A 24,320-nucleotide genomic window follows, 5' to 3' on the forward strand; every position below is an offset into this window, starting at 1 on the left:
TGTAACGAGGTCAGCTAAATCTGTTGTTTTTCTACTTGACTGGATTCTGTGGGATGTTACAAACATTTTGCATCCACACATGACTATTGTTATGATTATTATTCTGCAGTAGTTGACCAGTTTATCATACATTTCATACATGTCTGGGAAATGGCACAACAAATAACTGATTCCACAAGTTCATCAAAAGCTTTTCAAATCATGAATTTATTACCATATTTAGTTTCTACTCTGTAATGTAAATGTTTTAAATCCCCACATGAACTGTTGTGGTGAAATTATTGTAGTTGTGAATCCACACACGTCACATTTGATGTCAGTGAAGAGATGTGGTGAAAGTGATTGAAGCGGACACAGAATGTCCTCGTGTACGTGGCGAGACGCATATTCAGAAACACAATCCAGTTCACAGAATCTTTTGTTTCTCTAATTAGCTGGGTTTTGTTGTTAGTAAGAAGTGTTTTAAATCCACACGTGACTAGTTTACAGATTAAATAAGTTAGAAATCTCAGACTTCAAGGGGCACAAATCACTGTTTTCTGACCAGATATCTCGCCGTTTGCGGACAAGGGAACAGAAGGAGACAAGAGATTGTGCTACCATCTGCGAAAACAGCAGAATAAGCTTGTAGCATTATTTTTCAGCATTTCTGAACACTTGATAGTTCTGAACTAGTGGTAAAATCAAAATTATGTTTTATCTGGGGTACATTGTATCAGTACTATAATTATTCCTTTCTGGGATTCGAACACACACTCTCAGAGATAGAGTCATCCATAAAGAGCGCATGTTAACTCATTTCTTTTACTTACACAGATGTGAAGGTCAATGGTGAGTGAGTGAGTATGGTTTTACGGCGCTTTTATCTAAATTCCAGCACTATCATCTCGGGGGACACAAGAATTGGCTTTCGCATGTTGCATCCATATGGGGAATCTAACCAAGGTCTTCGGCGTGACGAACGAATGCCTTAACCAATAGGCTACCCAAAAGATCACTGGGGGCTCATGAATTACGTGTGTTCTGAAATAATAAGGTTGTAGCTGGACACAGCTGAAAACAACAGAAACTGACTTTAAGTGTTTTACCGTGTAATAATGATCGATGTGTAACAGTAATATACAGCAAATATCCACATTTGGAACTGCATAGCGTTATTGTATACTGTTTCTATTAACTGTAACTGAAGAAGATGCAGTCTTCAATGTTCCCTGCCCTGTTACATTTGTGTAGAAATTTTCAGTGCATATATCCATTTATAACTATGCAGGGTTGGTGCGTAATCCGACATTATATCAGACGATAAAAAACTAGAGTGAGTTAGTGAGTCAGTGAGTTTAGTTTTGCTCCCTTTTCGCAATATACCAACAATTTCACGGTGGGGCACACCAGATGCTGGTCTCCCACATTGTACCCATATAGGGAATCCAGCCTAGTTCTAGATAAGTGACCTAGTTCGCGTGACGAGCGAACACAATAGTCAGTAAACTACCCCACCTTCCCTAAAACTAGAAACATATAAAACATATTTCAACTTGTTAAAGCACAACCTAAAACAACCTACCTCAATAACAACATCTCGCCTACTCACCCTAATTCACACCTAAACACGTAAATGAAATGTTGAAGTTATAACTGCTCACGAAGTTATACACTGCTGTCAGAAATAATACCTAGTTCTATGTAAATGGTCACACCCATCAAACTGTGTTATATGGAAGACCTCCAGCTACCAACATTTTCAATAACAACATAGTAGAATCCATGCATGTCTGAGGCTAAACGAGCTGATAATTCTTTCTACACCCACACATGTATACAATTAAGAAAATGCATCTGTAAGCTCACAGATCGTGTTCATAGCCACGCCGCCCAACAAACATAAAAAGAAACCCATAGGCGATTTGTATTGTTATAAATGTATGAATTAACTATTGTGTTCAGACAATTGTCAAAATATGTAACACAAGTGGTGATGACATGATTTTACACAACTGCACAAGTAAAAAGTCGATTTTACATGAAAATGTTGATTTTGAAGTAATTTCTTTCAAGGATCAGAAAGGCATCATAAATCACCTTCCAGATGAAACTGTGCATCAAGGAATATTTACTGTCTGACAATAAAAATCCTGATCATTTACAGAAATTGGCATTCGTATTGAAGGAGTTTCAAGAGATTAAATCACTACGTCACGTCTTGACGCCATTGTTAAAATGCATGATTAAGATTACCAGTCTTTTGTTGCCAGGCGTCTGAATGTTAGTCTAAACAAGATATCATGGCTTGCAGCCCGTTGCAACCAAGCAGGTATAACAAATGACCGTCCCCATACAGGCAGACCTCGAGTTACCACTGCAGCCCAAGATCGGCACATCCGGGCACTACAGTTGCGCGGTCGTACTGCCACGGGTGACAGTACAGCAGCCAGGGTATGTGGACTTCAGTGGATATCAGGTCAAACTGTATGGAACACGTTGAAAGAGATTGATCTGAGAGCCAGGAACCCCGACGTAGGGGTCGTGCTACGTCGTCACCATCGCGCTCAGTGTCTCCTTTCTCTGACAGTATTCACTTGGCTGTATAAACATTACCTGTCTTTAAGTAGATGTTATATTCGATACACTAAAGTCTTTTTGTGGACGAGTTATACATCTTTGAAAGTACAACGTTTCAGCAACAGATTTAGGGTTATGAGTTTCGGTTTTTTCCTGGATTGTGTATGTACTGGTGAGGTATTAATAAGAGCAAAGTGTTACTTGTTTACCAAATTCTTTGGAAAGCAAATACCCCCTAAAACCCTGACCCATCAACAACTCAACTTCATACAGTACAGCTATTATGATGTCAGCCATGTTCTAGGATATAACCCTACTCTAGTGTATACGGCTTGCATTTGATGCTCAATTAACTCATTACAGGTGCAGGTAGTTGTAGCATCATGACATTTCTCGTGACAAGGTTAAGTATTTAATCCAAGATTGGTTTACAATTCTAGAGCGTATGTTGTGAATTCGTGTCATGTTTCATAATGGCCACACGGTGGCCAATTGAAAGCAAGTATGGTCTGTTCATCTGTCAACAAACCAGACAGAGATAAAAGGATCTGCCAATAATATATTGAGCCAAACTAGAAACTTCTCAATCATATATCAAATAATATACTATCCATCAAAACTTCAGACTCACTTACAGAACTGACTATATGTCGTGTATATACATTTGGTTACATCCAAGACGAATTTCTCCCAAAAATTGGGGGAACCAACTGCAAACCATATAGATGTAAAATGCATTAGGATCATGCATCAAATTGCTGAAAGGCATGTGCAAAATATCTTGGATGTGAACAGCTGTCTTTTGATGTAAAGGTTTGGCTACTGGACAGTCAGCATTAAAGCAAATTATCACTGCTATAGGATATCAGTCTTGAAAAGTGTGTATCACAACAGAACTGATTTCATTACAGTGAGAAGCAACCAAATCATCCTCTAAATTATAATACATATTTTAATATTATAATTGTCACTGTAATGACACTGTGTTTGGGTATATACAACAAGATCTAATGTACATGTATGCTTACACTAGTCATCATGAGCTTTAAAACTGTATCAGAAATAATTCTGTTACATATAAATACGTTAGGCTACTATATTTTCTTATGCTACTATTTTCGCTCATTCTCAGTAAACAGTTCTTGAGAACATGATTGTAATATATCAAAATCACAAGATTATTAGAACTATGACACACCGATTCATTGCAATCAAATAGGTCACATAAGTAGGTCGTTGATTACATAGTATTGTGATCGTTGCATTATGTCTGTTGTCATAGTAACAGGCTGTCACCAATACAATTTTTACACAGTTGACATTTCTACTCAGTTTCATGATTTATTTAACTCATGACAATAATCGTTTCAACGGTACGAATTTGTTTAACAGTACATCAGCTCATGTGCAAACATTGCTTTAAACAGTGTGGACTATTTTACAAAATCTAATTTAGAACAGTTGACTGAGTTAAGTGGTTACATTAACACTTGTGGGTCTGAACCTTTGATGGGTTGTACATCAAACTGAGAATAATCACAATACCAACAATCGGTTCCATGTGATTACACAATTCATCAAAGAAGAGGCGGAATTAAAATGTCAAGTTACAGGAACTTAAATCTGATGTGATGTTCAGTAAATGGCCACCCCGTGCGTTCACAACTGCCAAGTACCGCCTCCTGATGCGTGTGAAAAACATTGCTTGGGAGTCAGCAAAGCAGCACCAACATCCATCAAATTCCCGGGATGGTTCGGGAGAGTACACGGACATGTACTATGAGTATCCCAGTTGTGCCCGATTGTATTGAGATCAGGTGACCTTGACGGCCAGTCAAGAACGTTGATTCCTGCTTTCTCCAGGTAACTGCAGCATTATGATTCCCATACATAACCAAAAGCTGGGAATAGGCAATCCCACAGAAAGCACCCTTAACCATGGCACTCCACCCCCAAATCTGTCACCTTCCTGTATAACGTTCATGGCGTCGAAACAGCACTCTCAACCTACCATCAGCGAATCTGAGGGTATATCTTGATTTAGCACTAATGACAACTCGATTCCTGTCTGTCTGAGACCATCGGATGTGTCGACGGACCCACTGCAAAAGCTGACGTCGACATAATAGCGTCAAAATGGTCATCGAACACGAGGGTGAGCTGTCGGTTTCAGATGTTTTGTGCCGACAATCGACCACTAAGCAGCCCATTTCTGTAGCTAAGTTTGGGTATTGCCGCAATTTGCACATTCCTATATATTGTCATATGTGTTGGCCTGTGGAAGTGTAACAGATGGTTTAAGGTAATTAAATTACTGTTTCCTTTCTTTCGAAACAATGCCATGCAATGACCACTGCAAGGAGTCAGATGTGATTGTACATGAGATCAACTGAAAATGCTCCCAAACTCTCTCTCTGAAGATTTGAACGCGAGAATATATACACAGAGAAAAACGTTAAGCACCCCCATAATTAAATAGTTATGACCATGCATTGAATAGCCCAAATGAATATGACATTTGTTGACACCAATCAACATTATGTTTGCAACATATGGTCAGTGTTTTAGTGAAACCAGAGCGCCAGAACACAACAAACATTGCACGTGCAACAAACTACCCATGATTTTTCCGAAATGCAGTATGTTCGTGCATGCGAAATTCACTATTTAATGGGCTTTTTCCAGACGGTTTGTCATTACCATAAACAATGGCACGTAGGAGGTTGTTTGAACGCCAAAGATGGCAGATTATTGGTCTTCATGCTGCAGGAATGTCCTTTAAGGCGATTGGAAGACAAACAGGGTACCATTACACTGTGATCAGCAGACTCATTAGAAAGCATGCCCAGACTAATCAAGTTAAGGATCGTCAACGTTCTTGACGTCCCCCTGTGACGTCACATCGTGAAAACAGAGCACTGATATGGCTGGCGAGACGTTTGCCCTTTGCGACCAGTACAGTCCTGAAACGTCTTTGGCTTCCAAATCGCCAATTGAGCTCTAAGACTGTTAAGAACCGTTTGAGGACTGTTGGATTGGCTTCGAGGAGGGTAATTGACCAATGACCACAAACGCGGCGACTGATGTGGTGTCGAGCGAGGGAGAACTGGACCTTGAGGTCTTGGAGAAGTATCCATTGGTCTGATGAAAGTCGTTTCATGCTGCATCCCAAAGACGGTCGAATGCGGGTCTGGAGGCGTGGAAATACAGCCTATGCTCCTAGGGACATCCTACCAAATGTTCCTTTTAGGGGAGGCTCTGTGATGGTTTGGGGATGCTTGTCACATGATTGCAAGTTGGACCTGCTGACTATACGGGGCAATTTGACAGGTGCGCAATACATCCAGGAACTGCTGCAGCCACATGTCGCTCCTCATTTTGACAATCATACTCTTGCTTCTCGACCTGTATTTATGGACGACCACGCCAGACCCCATCGTTCCATCGCAGTGAACCTTTTTATCCAACAGAATGCTGTGGATAGGTGTGACTGGCCCGCCATGAGTCCTGATCTCAACCTTATAGAGCACATCTGGGATATCATTGGTCGTCGTGTGCAAGCAAGAGAACTTCCGCCACAGAACTTGAATGAATTGGAGGCAGCACTTCATGAGGAATGGCAGAGAATACCCATGAATCACTTTCAGCGTCTTGTTAGGGGTATGCGACGGAGGGTTGGCGCTGTGATCCAGGCAATTGGAGGAAGTACCCGTTACTGACTGTAAATTGTTTTGGCCCCATCTTGTGAGCTCATGGACAAATGCCATCAGCACATGTTCACCCCATAGCTTTACCAGCTCAATAGTGTCACAGTATTTCATATGTATGCAAACCTACCCCCTTTAATGGTCAGCTTGTAACACAATACATGGAACTGTAAATCAGACACTTGTGGAGTTCTTGTGTTCCCAAGAATGTGTTCATTGATAACTTATCTTAATTACTCATGTTTATTTCACCATGGTCTGTAAATTTGTGTGTGTTCAACTCAATGACCAAAAACACCGGGGGTGGGGAGGGGGGTGCTTAACTTTTTTCTCTGTGTATACTTCCGCAGAGGCGTCCGTCAATTTGGTTCCTTTATCCTACAACGACTGTCAGTAACAATCTGTCTTTTCATTTATATGGTTTAAAAGTCACACAAGTACAATTATATGACAAAAATGTTTTTTAAAAACTATTGACGTATAATATTATAAAGGAAATACAAACGTTCTCGGTATTTTTTTTTGAAATCACGAAAATTACGCATCGGGTGAACAGTTTCAGGAAAAGTGTACCGCAATATATCGTATTGTGAAGTTGAAAGTGCAATATACCCGTTAACTGGTATATTGACACCTACTCCTACATGTAGCCGTCAAAAACAACTTTTACAAAAATGACGTAAAACAATTTGACGACCCTACACCTGTGATGTCACACGTGCTCGACCTGACCTTGACCGATCAGCAGTGGTGCCTGTTTGTTGCAGTTTGTTCACTCACTAGACAACTTGTTTAATGTCTTTATACGCTGTCCAGAGATCATCCGCCAATGGTTTCACATTTACCTGTATTAGTAGCAGATCACCAACTTCTGTTGTGTTTTGGAAAGCATTCGTAAATTCAGTTTTGGTAAGATAAAATACGGCAACAGACAAATTACCTTTGTATCTGTAAAAAGGGACTTTTTAAGAAAAATGCCCATAAAAAACTGAAAGGGCGAACAGCAGTAAAGATAAGGGGGAACATATTTGTTGAGAATAGTGAGCAGAATAAATCACAGCGTACAACCTTCTTCAAAATAGAGGAGCGGTGTAGCCCTATGGGTAAATCATCAGCGGAGACCCGGTTTTGAATCCCCACATGGATACAATGTGTGACGCCCATTTCTGGTGTTCCCTGATATTGCTGGAATATTGATAAAATCACGAAATTGATTCGATATTGTTTCTATTCAAATGACACTTGAATTTTGTGCAATCACTACACAGAGTCAATATGGAAATACTGGGAGAATACATCAACAGAAAGTGTTCAGCTGTGGAAACCATGCATAAAGTTATTCAAATAGGACATGGAACTGTGCTGGTGTCTTAATAATAAAACGCAACATGTCATGATGTCAAAATAGTAAAACACAATATGTGCTGATATCATAGAAGCAAATCATAATGTCCTGGTGTCACTGCTGCCTCCTTCAGTCCCCGGCCAGAGAGGATGATCTTGGTGATGTCATGGAAGCCTCCGGTAGCATAGGCGGAGAATGCAGAGTCAGGCAGAGGGTGGCCCGACCAGTTCAAGTGAATGGTATGATTGCCTGGATTTTCACATATTCACTGGAAAGTGTTCACTAATATTTCGTATTCGATAAAATGAACACCTGCAGTGTTGCAATGATTACAAGAAGACATATACTCTTTAAAAATGTAGGGGAACTGTACATCATACATTTCTTTGTATGATTGTCAAAAGTGTGAGATTTGTGGGACTGAATGAATTTTGATAGATTAATAATGGCTGTATTGTGAATGCATCACAACATGGATTTCATTCAAAAGACAGCTGTTCTTTCAGTTATCCTCCTTGTTAGGTGACTTGAGTATGACATGAAAATTCCAGGTTTACAATTTTCAGTCAGTAGTGTGTGATTGAACCCTAAAAACCCTGACCCAGCACAGATGCAAGAAAATTATCGGAAGAAATTATCTACAGTGATTTATCGACCTTCCTGAAAAACGTCAACCTTCAAGATGACACAACATGCACATGTCGAAGTCTGCTGCATTGTGCACGTGCTTGCCATGCATTGTGTTTGCATGTGGTGATAACGTGAGATGAGATGATGCTGCATACACAAGGTCAGCGTCATTGTAACGTTCCTCAATGGGTTTTCTTTCTACCAGATTTCAGTGTCCAGGTTCCCCTGCTTTTATGAAGAGTATATGATAATTTGTAGCACACACCTGGAAACACATATCCATTAGATGCTAACATACACCTACTCCTCATGGCGTCAGAAACATATCCCCATCAGATGTTAACATACAGCTACACCTCATGATATCCAGAAACATTACAGGCAGAGATGTGAAGTATACATGTGTCGTGGATCTGTTGTACATTACAAACGTAAACATGTGTCGCGTTCTTACTGTGCATTACATACAGAAATGTAAAGTAAATATGCGTCATGGATCTACTGCACACTGTAGACAGAGATCAAAGGAAATTGTGTCATGGATCTACTGTTCCCTACAGACATGGACCTAAGGAAACATGTTTTATGGATCTATTATACACTGTAGACAGAGATCTAAGGAAAACACGTCTTATGAATTTATTGTACATCATAGAGAGGAAGAGAGAGAGAGAGAGAGAGAGATCTAATGAAAACATGTATCATGGATCTGTCGTGCACTGTAAAGAGAGAGATTTAAGGAAAATATATATCACGGGTTGTATTGTACACTTTAGACAGAGATCTGAAGTAAGTAAGCGTCATGGATCTATTGTAAGCAGTTTAGAGAGAACATAAATCACTGATGTATTATACACCTTCAGTAGAAGACTACGGCTGATAACTTCCCGATCTGATATCAAATTTTATCTCATTTAAACAGATGAGAACTTTACAGGAACATGTGTCATGAATCTATTGCCCATTGTAGATAGATATGAAAGGAAAGCAAGACCTTTACATTGTACACTTAATACCGATTAATTACTTCTCATACCAGACAGAGATTTAAGAGTTGTACTCTTGTAGATATAGGAAACCACAGCGGATATTTCGGGTTACAATAGATAGACCTTCCCACATAACATGGACCCGTCACTTAACAGATTTAATATACACTGCTTCTATAGATCGCAGTGTCCAGACAACACATTGATCTACCATGATATTGCTGTGATACTGCTAAATGTAGATCTCAGCGTAACGGACAACACATGGACCCGTCATGATACAGCTGTGATACAGTTAAATGTAGATGTCAGTGTAATGGATAACACGTTCCCCAGTCATCACACAAAGCTGTACGTGTAACGGACAACACATGGACCCGTCATGATACAGCTGTGATACAGTTAAATGTAGATCTCAGTGTAATGGATAACACGTTCCCCAGTCATCACACAGCTGTACGTGTAACGGACAACACATGGACCAGTTGTGATGCAGCTGTAATACAGCTGAGTGTAGATGTCAGTGTCACGTAAAACACATGGACCCGTCATCACAAAGCTGTAATACAGCTCAGCGTATATCTCAGTTCAATGGACAACACATACACCAGTCATGAGATAATTGTGATACTGCTAAATGTAGATCTGAGTGTAACACACTCTACAGCATTGTTTCCTGCCTGTACGCAGTGCTATGTGTAATGTGAGAGGCTGATTGTCGTACAACGTGCCTTTGAACCTGTGACCCGGAAATGGCATAATAACAAGGAAGCCAAACCTCCAGGTAAGTGGGCCCTGTACCATCTCGATATATGTGAGTAAGTCGTCTTGATAGAGATGGTTACACTTGTAAGTGTGAGAAGTACGTACGAGGACATGGTACACCATGCATACAAGTTGGTTATTGTTTAAGTTTCCACAGTCAAACGTTGAGGAAGCATTTAAACCTTATACTTTTACGCCTACTTCGGACCCATTTACTTAGTGAGTGTACACAACATATCAAACTTTCAAAACAAGAATAACAATGCATAACTGAGTGAGAGTGCAACATCACATCAACTCGCACATATTATGTTTAGAAAGATTCCATATCTTTAAAGATCAATCAAGAAGATACTTGTCATGACGAGACCTCAGTCGACCTTGAAATATATAAAGCTATCGATAACAATTCTTGAAAGTGGGCGTTACCATAGCCATATACCCGACATTTAGGACAGGCTATGCTTAGAGATCTAACTATGCTAGGAATCAGTGGGAGAAACAAACGTTAAGCGACGGTCTGTAGTCGGGTAGAGAAATCAACAAACTGGTGTTGTTAGTGGTGAAAGTGGTATGTGAGGCAAAGAAAGGTAGAGATAGTAGTAGCGGTAGTAGGGGAGGGGTGGGGAAGGGGGGATAACTAGTGTGTGGGGTCAGAATCAGTGAAAGTAGAAGGAGACACAGTGGACATATAATTTGTGCTGTTTGGTTACTCTCGGAGTTGGAGTAGTGTATGGTGGGGTTGAGCGTATAGAGACAGATAATGGTGGATAAATTAGTTAGGAAGTACTAATTAAGGAGGTTCAGAGTGTACATTACGCAAGTAGGGTAAGCACTGCACAATTGGTTAAAATAGGAATACGGGTAGGTGAATTGTTTAGGAAGTTGAGGGTGTGGGAGATGCAGATCGAGTAAGTCGTGTATGGTCGGGGTAAAACAATCAGGAGATGGGGTTAATTATTTTGGCAACTCTGGGTGAGGGAGACGTGGGTAAGGTAAGTAGAACGTAGTGGGGTAGAACAAACGGAATAAGAATCGGGTGGATAAGTGATTTAGGAAACTCAGGGTGTGGGACAAATAAGATATACGGGTGGATAAATTAGTTAGGAAGCTCAGGGTGTAAGCGTTGCTGATGGGGTAGGTAATGCATGGTGTTGAGCAGAATAAGGAGATTCGGGTGGATGGCGGACATTGGACATTTCCTTAAAGGTCACATGCAACAAAAAACATCAAACATAATCAAAACACGTTTATCACTTATTCATGACATATAATATACATTGCTGCTTTTAAAGAAAAAACTAATAAATAAAATTATAAGCGTACAATAGCGATTCAAAAGTGCAATAATTTGTACTTGGGCTTACTTTCCCTGAAACGAGACCGAAACCAGTCATAGCGGGTGCCAGTGCACTCAAGTGTAACGACGGCTTCCGATTGGTTGTTTCGTTTGCTGATATGCTGAGGGTTCAGTGTATGTACAGAAAGATGATCTGTTTGATGGGCATTTTAGAAGTATAGCGAGTCACAAGAAAGTAACATTCTTTATGGATAACAACTTCTTTTTTGTGTACTTGATGCGTCGTTTCAGTATGGATTCATATACTGTTGTCAAACAAAATCATATACACTAAAAGAAGTCGTTATCCATGAAGAATATATATAGTGATGTTGGGTTTGGAAAATACATGTTCTCTGAATTTGCGCTCGATCCAATAAAAAATCATGTCAGTAGAGATGGGAAACTACTGCGTGGCTGGAATCTGTCATTCGTCCAAGTACAAAGCAGGACTTGAAACTGACAAGAGTTTGCACCAGTTTCCATCAGATCCAGTCATCCGAAAAAAATGAATGTAGTTTGTTTGCAACCCACACATGTCATGTGTATCACACGTGCCTAATTCCATGATGTGGCAGAGACTGGACTCGGGTGCACGAGTCATAAATAAACTTATTTTCTTTATGTCGTATAGTCTGGTAGGGGTTACGTTCAGATTGCACGTGGTCATTGATTGAAGCTGTGTACTGCATGTTGTCTTTAGCAGACAGGAAGGCAGACATATAGGTGTCAATAAACCAGACACTGAGCATTCTGAGACAGACACTGCTTACCACAATCAAACCTTATTTTATCGTCACTTCAGAATTCATTCGTTCTAGCCTTTTTGTGCTGAAACACAAGTCCATTTTGCATCGTGAGAGCTAAATAAATATGCTAAGTGACACATATCATAAATGCGTTTCTTCAGGGAGATCAACCAGGGACATATTATTTGTGACGTGACTGCAGTCTGCCCTGTCGTCGACTGCATGAACGATATGTAGGACAGGCTGTTGTAAAGAGTTAACGACCCACTACCCACTACCCACTACACACCTGTCCCTCCTACATGTATCCAGCTCTCCTCCTACTACACACCTGTCACTTCTACCTTTATCTACCTCTCCACCCACTACACACCTGTCAATCCTACATGTATCCAGTTCTCCTCCTACTACACACCTGTCACTCCTACCTGTATCCACCTCTCTTACTACATAAACGTCCTTCTTATCTGTAATTCCCTCTCCTGTTACACCTTTCTTCCTGTCACCCTTCCCTTTACCTGCACTCCCTGCTACTTCCCAACCCTCCCTCTTATCTAGATCCGACCTATGACAGTTTGACTATCCTTCCCCATCATCTTCACCCCTAATGATACAGCGTATCATCCTGGTGTATGTCCTTTTAATATCTGCATTCAAACTGTAAAATATTTGTTTCAAATTCAGTGTTGTTTCCTGCACGTTGTCACAAAGATTGGTCACTCGTTATAATGTGATACAATGGGACTTGCGGTGTTTTAATGCATTTTTTCTGTTCGAGGAGTCAGTGTACCATTCTTGGTAAACCCTTCCTATTATTTTCTCTGTTCAAGTTCCGCTGCAGAATTAGAGACCACGTAATTCGTGTAGTCAGTATACCATTCTTGATAAACTGTTCCTATTATTGAATTGAAGATATGTTATAGACTGCACTATTCTCCCTGGAACAGAGAGTGACATTATCTCTTTCAGAATGGACGCCTTCCCCAAGTGTTCTGTCTGCCAGCAGCAGTTTACCTTGAAAGGTCCAGCTCCCGACCTACTGCCCTGTCTACACGCCGTGTGCAAGACGTGTCTGACATCTGCAGCTGCTGGTGTCATATCATGTTCTACATGTCAGAGGGAAGTCCACCTCACAGACATAACCCTCCAGAAGGATGTAGTGAGACAGAAGGAGATATTCCATCTAACAGCCAAACATCGCCCTACAGAGCTTCTCTGTACATGAAAATGACGGCAACCAGGCTGTGTGTTGGTGTCAGGAGTGTGAGGAGTTACTCTGCGAAAACTCCCAGAACATGCACAACAGTTTTAAAGCTACCCGGCGACATGTTGTGGAAACCATTGTGGACGCAGCACCGGGAAGCATAAATACTAAACAAATCTGCAAACTTCACAATCCTTATCCTCTCGAATATGTTGACAACAACTGCAACATTTTAATCCCTGCCAAATGCAGACTTGGTGACCATGCTGAGCACAACGTTGGTGATGTAGATGTGGCTGCTGATGCTGCTAGAGGACGAATAGAAGAACATGAGAAAAGCATGTCTGCACATCATACTTCTCACAAAGCACACGTGAAGAATATCAGCAATGTTATAAATGACACAAAGAAGACAGGCAGTGCTCTGAAGGAGGCCATCCACCACGCTTTCAGAAGGAACTGATCATCGAACTTGAGAATCAGACGAAGCAGGAACTGTCAAATCTGCACACCAAACAAGTTACCTCTGAAGGTGAGAGTACACGATGCAAGTGGATCTCAGACTACATCAACACCGTTCTCAAATATGCTTCAAACTCGGACTTTCTCACACTGGAGAGTTCAATACAAGACAAAACGAAGACGCAACTTCCACCAGTGAGGCACAGGACACCTGCAGCCAAATTCAACACGAGGGGGGTAGATAAACTGACATCCGACATTTCTGCTTTTGGATCTGTCAATGGACATGTTTCAACATCTGATAAGCACACACTTACAGGTGCTTACTTCTTACTTTAAGAAAACGTCTTAATAATTACAGTAACACCGATAAAACTTTGTCAAAAATGAACAAAGTTTGAAACATTGTTTTACATTTTCCTATTACATAATGCCACCTTAAGATGGCATATGGACGCTGTATTTAGATATTTCCAATAACAATAATTCAGTGAAACATTTAAATCAGTTGAGGAAGCATTAGCTGGTTATCATGACATAAAAGGCTGGATTAATGAACAGCTGTAGGTTATCTTACAGACAGAGGTACACAGATCGCCGAGTTCCATTTAACTGACCCGAAGGACGCACGCAAGCAGGTAAGTACTTATTAGTCTGTAGGCATGCGTTGTTGATTAGGTGAGTAACATCAACATTTCACGATGTACATATTATAATGTTCGCATTGTCTGTAAACTGAGCCTGTATATTAGAGCTGAAACATGCCAATGTGAATCTAAGAACACGACACTGAATTATTTCATCTCGTTTCAAGGTGAAGTCCCCGGAGGCTGTCAACGTTTCAACACCACTGCCACAGTTTGGTAAGGTTATTTTTCATTACCTTGAAAACATTTATAAAATAGAAAATAACAAAATTAAAAACACTACTGTTTACATCTATTTTTCTCCTGCTATGTTATCAGAATGGATACATAGTTATTCTGATATATATCAGAAACACATTCCCAAACATCCTTATGATTTAAATAGAAAATATTAACGAATGGTCACAAGTTAACGACCTTAGCAAATACATAGCTTGGTAATCAACATTCGGGTTTTGTACAATATGTTATCCTGGTATTGTGATATGTGTACACATTATGGACAGGGATCCTTCATACTATCATTACAAGACAGCTGTCACATTTTGTGTAAATCTTCACTATTAAATAGACCCAGATGTGTCGTGGAAATGGTATGCTAAGATGGAATACCCCCAAGTCCTGAACATGTAACTTGCTCTTTATTTGTTCATGTCTGTAAGTAGTGTTGGTTTTGTTCTTTATTCCTGAAATACTTACAGATGCGGGGAGTAAAACCTACTGGAAGCAGGAACAGGCACCACGTTGACACTGCTATGTGGGATGTTGTACAGGACGCTGCTGAAATACTTTCAAACTGAACGCTTTCTGTATCACTGAAATCCATTGGGAGCCCAATTTTAGTGTCGGACATTTTCTTATCAAAGACATGGGAATGGTTATAATGCGTGTGTGTTTACCATCTTCTGATTGCATGGTAAGGCATTGGATTTAGACTCATTAAAGCATTGGACCCTGGGGTTTGAGGGTGCGAGGTGTACCATCTCCAAGGTTAAAGATCCAGAGGAGCTTGAGGTGTCAGGAGGTATGGGGTTGGAGGGTGCGAGGTATACCATGTCCAAGGATAAAGGTACAGAGAGCTTGAGGTGTCAGGAAGTAATGGGTGTGAGGGTACGTGGGGTACAATCTCCAAGGATAAAGATCCAGAGAGCTTGAGGTGTCACGAAGGAGTCCACTTGTGACCGGCTGTAACAACCTTGTTTGCAGACTCTTCCAGTGTTGTCACAACCCCTAGTGTAGAGTACAAAAACCTGTGCACTTAAAAGAACCCACCAATGCGTCAGTAAATGACAAGATGGTGGCCACATGAAAACGTCTACTTGCGGGGTACAGCAACGGCAGTATATTTGTACAAAGTACTGTGACTATGTACCCCAATCCACCCAGCTGTAAATGGGTACCTGATGTGGATGTGAAAACCGCAGTAACTTGGTGCACCTAATAACTGCAAAAAGTTGTATAATCCCCTGGGATTTGAGATTGAGAATCAATTCAGGGCCGTAGTTGCCTTTCCTTAATAAGGTGGCCGCTATCGACGTTAAAAGAATCTTATGTCAATACTTTGATGCATGAAAAAGTAACTTGTAAAATATTGCCCCTTGGAGACTATACTTAAAGAGCATTTATGCATAATAAGTTAAAATGCCTAAATAATGAGTTTTCCCATATATAATAAGGAGATAATACAATTTTGTGTTTTTAACGGAAAATATCAGGGTACATGTGTCACCATCCCCATCCCGATTCCTCCATCCCCCACTACTGTCACCCCTGCCTCACACACCCCACAGTACTGGGAGACACACTCTAGAGTGGGTGTGGTGAGTGGAGGGTGGCTCCTTGTCCTGTGGTGGGCGTGGTGGAGGAGAGGCAGGTGGACAGTAAGATGAATGTTTATCTACAGCGCCGCTCCTGGTGTGTCAGTGTAGGGAGTCACACATCGGAGTCCAGGGTGTGGCCGTAGGGGGAGGAGGGGAAGTGTTACAGTAACAATGTAACAATGTCTAACACACTCGACACACAGGCCACCCTCCAGTATGGCGTTGTGCTGGATGTGGGGAGGGAGAGACTCTCCTTCATCGACATGGACAGAGAGGTTGTTTTAGCCAAGTTGGATGTTGAGTGGAGGGAGTCTCTTCTTCCCGTGTTTCTTGCTGGGCTGCCAGATGACTACACAGTCAACATGAAGGTGATAAGTGGGGCAGATATCACCATGACTGACACCAAGAAGTCACTTATCTATGACGCCTTGAATTAGACAATAAAATAAATATGACATTGTGTAAACATGTTAGTGTGATTTATTTATTTAAACTGTCAAATGTATTTGTAGTGATTGAGGCGTACGTATAAGTTGTCTGTGTATGTGTTGTTGTAACGAGGTCAGCTAAATGTGTTGTTTTTCTACTTGACTGGATTCTGTGGGATGTTACAAACATTTTCCATGCACACATGACTATTGTTATGATTATTATTCTGCAGTAGTTGACCAGTTTATCATACATTTCATACATGTCGGGGAAATGGCACAACAAATAACTGAATCCACACATTTATCAAAAGTTGTTTCAAATCATGAGTTTATTCCCGCATTTGGTTTCCACTCTGCAATATAAATGATTTAAATCCCCACATGAACAGTTGTAATGAAATTATTGTAGTTGTGAATCCACACACGCCACATTTGATGTTAGTGAAGACATGTGGTGAAAGTGATTGAAGCGGACACAGAATGTCCTCATGTACTTGGTGAGACACATGTTCCGAAACACAATCAAGTTCACGGAATCCTTTGTTTCTCTAATTAACTGGGTTTTGTTGTTAGTAAGAAGTGTTTCAAATCCACACAGATTAAATAAGTTAGAAATCTCAGACTTCGAGGGTCACAAATCACTTTTTTCTGACCAGATATCTCGCCGTTTGCGGACAAGGGAACAGAAGGTGAAATAAGCTTGTAGCATTGTTTTTAAGCATTTCTGAGCACTTGATAGTTCTGAACTAGTGGTAAAATCAAAATTATGGTATATTTGGGGGTACATTTTATGAGTAGCAAACCTATTCCTTTCCAGGATTCGAACCCACACTCTCAGAGGGAGTCATCTATAAAGAGCATATGTTAAATCATTTCTTTTACTTAAACAGATTTGAAGGTCGATGCTGAGCGAGTGGGTGTGGTTTTAAGCCGCTTTTAACTAAATTCTAACACTATCACCTCGGGGGACACAAGATTTGGCTTTCGCATATTGTATCCATGTGGGGAATCGAACCAGGGTTTTCGGTGTGACGAAAGAACGCCTTAACCATTAGGCCACCCAAAAGATCACTGGAGGCTGATGAACTACGTGTGTTCTGAAATAATAAGTTTGTAGCTGGACTTGAAAAACATACAGCTGAAAACAACAGAAGCTGACGTTAAGGTTCTTTACCATGTAATAATAATCGACGTGTAACAGTAATATTCAAGCATAAACCTACAGCAAATATCCACATTTGGAACTGCATAGCGGTATTGTATACTGTTTCTTTTAGCTGTAACTGAACAAGATGCAGTCTTCAATGTTCCCTGCCCTGTTACATGTGTGTATAAACTTCCAATGCATATATCCATTTTTAACTATGCACGGTTGGTGCGTAGTCTGACAGTATATCAGACGGTCACAAACTAGAGTGAGTTAGTGAGTCAGTGAGTTTAGTTTTGCTCCACTTTCGACAATATTCCAGCAATATCACGGTGGGGCACACCAGAAGCGTGTTTCAAGCATCGTACCCATGTAGGGAATCCAGTTTAGTTCTGCTGCGTGACGAGCGAACGCAGTAACCAGTATATTACCCCACCTTCCCTAAAACTAAAAAGTGTATAAAATATATTTCAACTTGTTAAAGCACAACCTAAAACATGTATGTAAATGGTCACACCCTCCAAACTGTGTTATATGGAAGACCCCCAGCGACCAACATTGTCAATAACAACATATTAGGATCCATTCATCTCTGAGACATGACTTGATATTTTTTCTACACCCACACATGTATACAATTAAGGAAACGTATCTGTAAGCTCACAGATCGTGTCCAGGTACAATGCACACATATAATTTAATTTTTTGTTTTGCATTAAGTGTTTGGACTTTCACAGCCACGCCACCCAACGATTTTATTGTTATAAATCTATGAATAGTGTTCAGACAATTACATATAGTGTTCAGACAATTGTCAAAATAGGTAACACAAGTGGTGATAACATGATTTTACACAAATGCACAAGTAAAAAGTCGATTTTGCATGAAAATGTTGATTTTGATGTGATTTCTTTTAGGGATGAGAAGTTCATCGCTACAAAGCAGCAGAAATAACCTTCCAGTTGAAATTGTGCATCAAAGAATATTCACTGTCTGGCAATAAACCTCTTGAGTTTCAAGAGATTAAATCACTACGTCACGTCTTGACTCTGTGACACGGAACATCGCCATTGTAAACATACATGATTAAGATTACCAGTATTTTGTTGCCAGGCGTCTGAATGTTAGTCTAAGCAAGATATCATGGCTTGCAGCTCGTTGCAACCAAACAGGCATAACAAATGACCGTCCTCATACAGGCAGACCTCGAGTTACCACTGCAGCTCAAGATCGGCACATCCGGGTACTACAGTTGCGCGGTCGTACTGCCACGGGACAGCAAAAGAGATTGGTCTGAGAGCCAGGAACCCCGACGTCGGGGTCGTGCTACGTCGTCACCATCGCGCTCAAAGTCCCTTTTATATGACTGTATCCACTTGCTTGTGTAAACATTACCTTCCTTTAAACTGATGTTGTATTCGATGCACTAAAGTCTATTTGTGGACGAGTTATACATCTTTGAAAGTACAACGTTTCAGCAACAGATTTAGGGTTATGAGTTTCGTTTTTTTTCCTAGATTGTGAGGTATTAATAGAAGCAAAGTGTTGCTTGTTTACCAAATTCTTTGGAAAGCAAGTACCACCTAAAACCCGGACCCATCAACAACTAAACTTTATACAGTACAACTATTACTACTCTTACAATGTCAGCCATGTTCTAGGATACAACCCTACTCTAGTATATACGGCGTGCATTTGATGCTCAATTAACTCATTACAGGTGCAGTTAGTTGTAGCATCATGGCATTTGTCCTGACAAATGTAAGCATTTAATCCAAGAGTGGTTTACAATTGTAGAGCGTATGTTGTGAATTCGTGTCATGTTTCATAATGGCCACAAGGTGGACAATTCAAAGCAATTAAGGAATGTTCATTTGTCAACAAACCAAACACAGATTAAAAGATCTGCCAATAATATAATGAGCCAATAATAAAACTTCACAATCATATGTTAAATAATATACTATTCATCAAAACTTCAGACTGACTTACAGAACTGACTATATGTCGTGTATATACATTTGGTTACATCCAAGACGAATTTCTCCACAAACGTGGGCGAACCAACTGCAAAACATATAGAATGTGAAATGCATTAGGATCATGCATCGAATTGTGCAAATATTTTGGATATGAACAGCTGTCTTTTGATGTAAAGGTTTGGCTACTGGACAGTCAGCATTAAAGTTATAGGTTATCAGTCTTGAAAAGTGTGTATCACAACAGAACTGATTTCTTTACAGTGAATCTGAGGGTATATCTTGATTCGCCACTGATGACAACTCGATTCCCCTCTGCCTGAGATCATCGGAGGTGTCGTCGGACCCACTGCAAAAGCTGACGTCGATGAAATGGCGTCAAAATGATTCCAGTGTGGTCGTCGAACACGAGGGTGAGCTGTCGGTTTCAGATGTGTTGTGCCGACGATCGACCACTAAGCAGCCCATTTCTTGTTCCTGTAGCTAAGGTTGGGTATTGCCACAATTTGCATATTCCGATATATTGTCATATGTGTTGGCATGTGGAAGTGTAACAAATGGTTTAAGGTAATTAAAGTACTGTTTCCTTTCTTTCGAAACAATGCCATGCAATGGCCACTGCAAGGAGTCAGATGTGATGGTACTGAAAATGCTCCCAAACTCACTCTGAAGATTTGAACGCGAGAATATTCTTCCGCAGAGGCGTCCGTCAATTTGGTCTCTTTAATCTACGACGACTGTCAGTAACAATCTATCTTTTCATTTACATGGTTTAAAAGTCACACAAGTACAATTATATGACGGAAAAACATTCTAAAAACTATTGACTTGTAATGACCCTACACCTGTGACATTACACGTGCTCGACCTGACCTTGACCGATCAGCAGTGGTGCCTGTTTGTTGCAGTTTGTTCACTCACTAGGCAACTTGTTTAATGTCTTTATATCTGAATATGTCTTTGATGTTCTGTCCAGAGATCATCCGCCAATGGTTTCACATTTTCCTGTACTAGCATTCGTACATTCAGTTTTGGTAAGATAAAATACGGCAACAGATAAAGTACTTTAGGTATCTGTAAAAAGGGACTTATTTAAGAAGCATGCCCATAAAAAACTGAAAGGACGAACAGCAGTAAAGACAAGGGGGAACATATTTGTTGAGAATAGTGAGCAGAATAAATCACAGCGTACAACCTTCTTCAAAATAGAGGAGCGGTGTAGCCCTATGGGTAAATCATCGGCGGAGACCCGGGTTTGAATCCCCACATGGACACAATGTGTGACGCCCATTTCTGGTGTTCCCTGATATTGCTGGAATATTGATAAAATAACGAAATTGATTCGATATTGTTTCCATTCAAATGGCACTTTACTTTTGTGCAAACACTACACAGAGTCAATATGTTGGATGGAAATACTGGGAGAACATCAACAGAAAGTATTCAGCTGTGGAAACCATGCATAAAGTTATTCAAATAGGACATGGAACTGTGCTGATATCTTAATAATAAAATGCACCATGTCATGATGTCAAAATAGTATAACACAATATGTGCTGATACCATAGAAGCAAATCATAATGTCCTGATGTCACTGTTGCCTCCTTCAGTCCCCGGCCAGAGAGGATGATCTTGGTGATGTCATGGAAGCCTCCGGTAGCGTAGGCACAGAATGCAGAGTCAGACAGAGGGTGGCCCGACCAGTTCAAGTGATTGGTGTGATTGCCTGGATTTCACATGTTCATACTAAAGGATTTTTTTGTGTTCACTAATATTTCGTATTCGATAAAATGAACACCTGCAGTGTTGCAATGATTGCAAGAAGACATATACTTTTCAAAAATGTAGGGGAACTGTACTTTCATTGTACGATTTTCAAAAGTGGGAGATTTGTTGGACTGAATCAATTTGGATAGATTAATAATGGATGTTTTGTGAACTGTGACTGATTTTCAGTCAGTAGTGTGTGAGTGAACCCTAAAAACCCTGACCCAGCACAGATGCAAGAAAAATATCGGAAGAAATGATCTACAGTGATTTATCGACCTCCCTGAAAAACGTCAAGATTCATGATGACACCCCATGCACAAGTCGAAGGCTGCTGCATTGTGCACGTGCTTACCATGCATTGTGTTTGCATGTGGTGATAACGTGAGATGATGCTGCATACACAAGGTCAACGTCATTGTAACGTTCCTCAATGGGTTTTCTTTCTACCAGACTTCAGTGTCCAGGTTCCCCTGCTTTTATGAAGAGTATATGATAATTTGTAGCACACACCTGGAAACACATATCCATTAGATGCTAACATACACCTACTCCTTATGGCCTCAGAAACATATCCCCATCAGATGCTAACATACAGCTACACCTCATGATACCCAGAAACATTACAGGCAGAGATGTGAAGTATACATGTGTCGTGGATCTGTTGTACATTACAAAAGTAAACGTGTGTCGCGTTCTTACTGTGCATTACATACAGAAATGTAGAGTAAATATGCGTCATGGATCTACTGCACACTGTAGACAGAGATCAAAGGAAATTGTGTCATGGATCTACTGTACCCTATAGACATGGATCTAAGGAAACATATTTTATGGATCTATTATACACTGTAGACAAAGATCTAAGGAAAAGAGTCTCATGAATTTATTGTACATCATAGGGAGAGAGAAATCTAATGAAAACATGTATCATGGATCTGTCGTGCACTGTAGAGAGAGAGATTTAAGGAAAATATATATCATGGTTGTATTGTACACTTTAGACAGAGATCTGAAGTAAGTAAGCTTCATGGATCTATTGTAAGCAGTTTAGAGAGAACATAAATCACTGATGTATTATACACCTTCAATAGAAGACTATGGCTCAAAACTTCCCGATGTGATGTCAAATTTTATCTCATTTACACAGATGAGAACTTTACAAGAACACGTGTCATGAATCTATTGCCCATTGTAGATAGATATTAAAGGAAAGCAAGGCTTTTACACTGTACACTTAATACCAGTTGCTAACGACAACATGTCATGGAATTACTTCTCATACCAGACAGAGATTTAAGGAAAATGTATGCCATGAATCTTTGCACACTGTCAATAAAATTCAACAAAAAACATTTTTTCAGCACACGTTTAGACATTTGTTTATGAAAGGAAATTATGCAATAGACTTTGTATATAGATAAAGGAAATCACAGTGGGTATTTCGGGTTAGAATAGATAGACCTTTCCACATAACATCACTTTACAGATTTAATATACACTGCTTCTATAAATCGCAGTGTACAGACAACACATTGATCTACCATGATATTGCTGTGATACTGCTAAATGTAGATCTCCTTGGACCAGTCATCGCAGAGCTGTGACACTGCTAAATGCAGATCTCAGCGTAACGGACAACACATGGACCAGTGATTATACAGCTGTAATACAGCTAAATGTAGATCTCACGTAGTGTAACGGACAATACATGGTCCCGTCACGACACAGCTGTAATACAGTTAAATGTAGGTCTCAGGGTAATGGATAACACGACCCCCAGTCATCACACAGCTGTACGTGTAACGGGCAACACATGGACCAGTTGTGATGCAGCTGTAATACAGCTGAATGTAGATCGCAGTGTCACATTTAAGACATGGACCCGTCATTACACAGCTGTAATACAGCTCAGCGTATACCTCAGTTCAATGGACAACACAAACACCAGTCATGAGATAATTGTGATACTGCTAAATGTACATCTCAGTGTAACACACTCTACAGCATTGTTTCCTACCTGTACGCAGTGCTATGTGTAATGTGAGAGACGTTTTAACAGTCCGACTGTCGTACAACGTGCCTTTGAACCTGTGACCCGGAAATGACATAATAACAAGGAAGCCAAACCTCCAGGTAAGTGGGCCCTGCACCATCTGAGTAAGTTGTCTTGATAGAGATGGTTTAACTTGTAAGTGTGAGAAGTACCTACGAGGACATGGTACAGCATATATACAAATTGGTTATTGTTTAAGTTTCCACAATCAAACTTCGAGGAAGCATTTAAACCTTATACTTTTACGCCTACTTCGGACCCATTTACTTACTGAGTGTTCACAATACGAACATATCAAATTTTCAAAACATGAATAACAATGCTTAACTGAGTCAGAGTGCAACATGACATCAACTAGCACATATTATGTTTAGGCAGATTCCATATCTTTAAAGATCAACCAGGAACATACTTGTCATGACGAGACCTCAGTCGACCTTGAAATATACAAAGTTATCCATAACAATTCTTGAAGGTGGGCGTTACTATAACCATGTACCCGACATGTAGGACAGGCTATGCTTAGAGGTCTATCTATGCTAGAAATCAGTGAGAGAAACAAACGTTAAGCGACGGTCTGTAGTCGAGTATAGAAATCAACAAACGGGTGTTGTTAGTGGTGAAAGTGGTGTGTCAGGAAGAGAAAGGCCGAGATAATTCCGTGCTGTTCATAGCCTCGTGTGTAGTAGTAGTAGTAGTAGTAGTAGTAGTAGTAGTAGTGGTA

The 24,320-nt window shown here is 40.3% G+C and overlaps 1 protein-coding gene across 2 annotated transcripts in view; it reads left to right on the top strand.

Moving 5' to 3' along the window:
• LOC137282475 (uncharacterized) overlaps nt 1-24,320 on the top strand; it is a 50,070-nt gene that overhangs the window by 2,606 nt on the left and 23,144 nt on the right. The window contains exon 1 of one of the 2 annotated variants that reach the window (XM_067814230.1): nt 23,647-23,676. The exons of the other annotated variant lie outside the window; for it this stretch is intronic. The gene's annotated coding sequence lies outside the window, so the exon portion shown is untranslated. Of the gene's footprint in view, nt 1-23,646; nt 23,677-24,320 lie in introns of those variants that run through there. 2 annotated transcript variants of the gene reach the window in all.

The sequence above is a fragment of the Haliotis asinina genome, chromosome 4, assembly GCF_037392515.1.
Source record: "Haliotis asinina isolate JCU_RB_2024 chromosome 4, JCU_Hal_asi_v2, whole genome shotgun sequence".
Taxonomy (NCBI): domain Eukaryota; kingdom Metazoa; phylum Mollusca; class Gastropoda; order Lepetellida; family Haliotidae; genus Haliotis; species Haliotis asinina.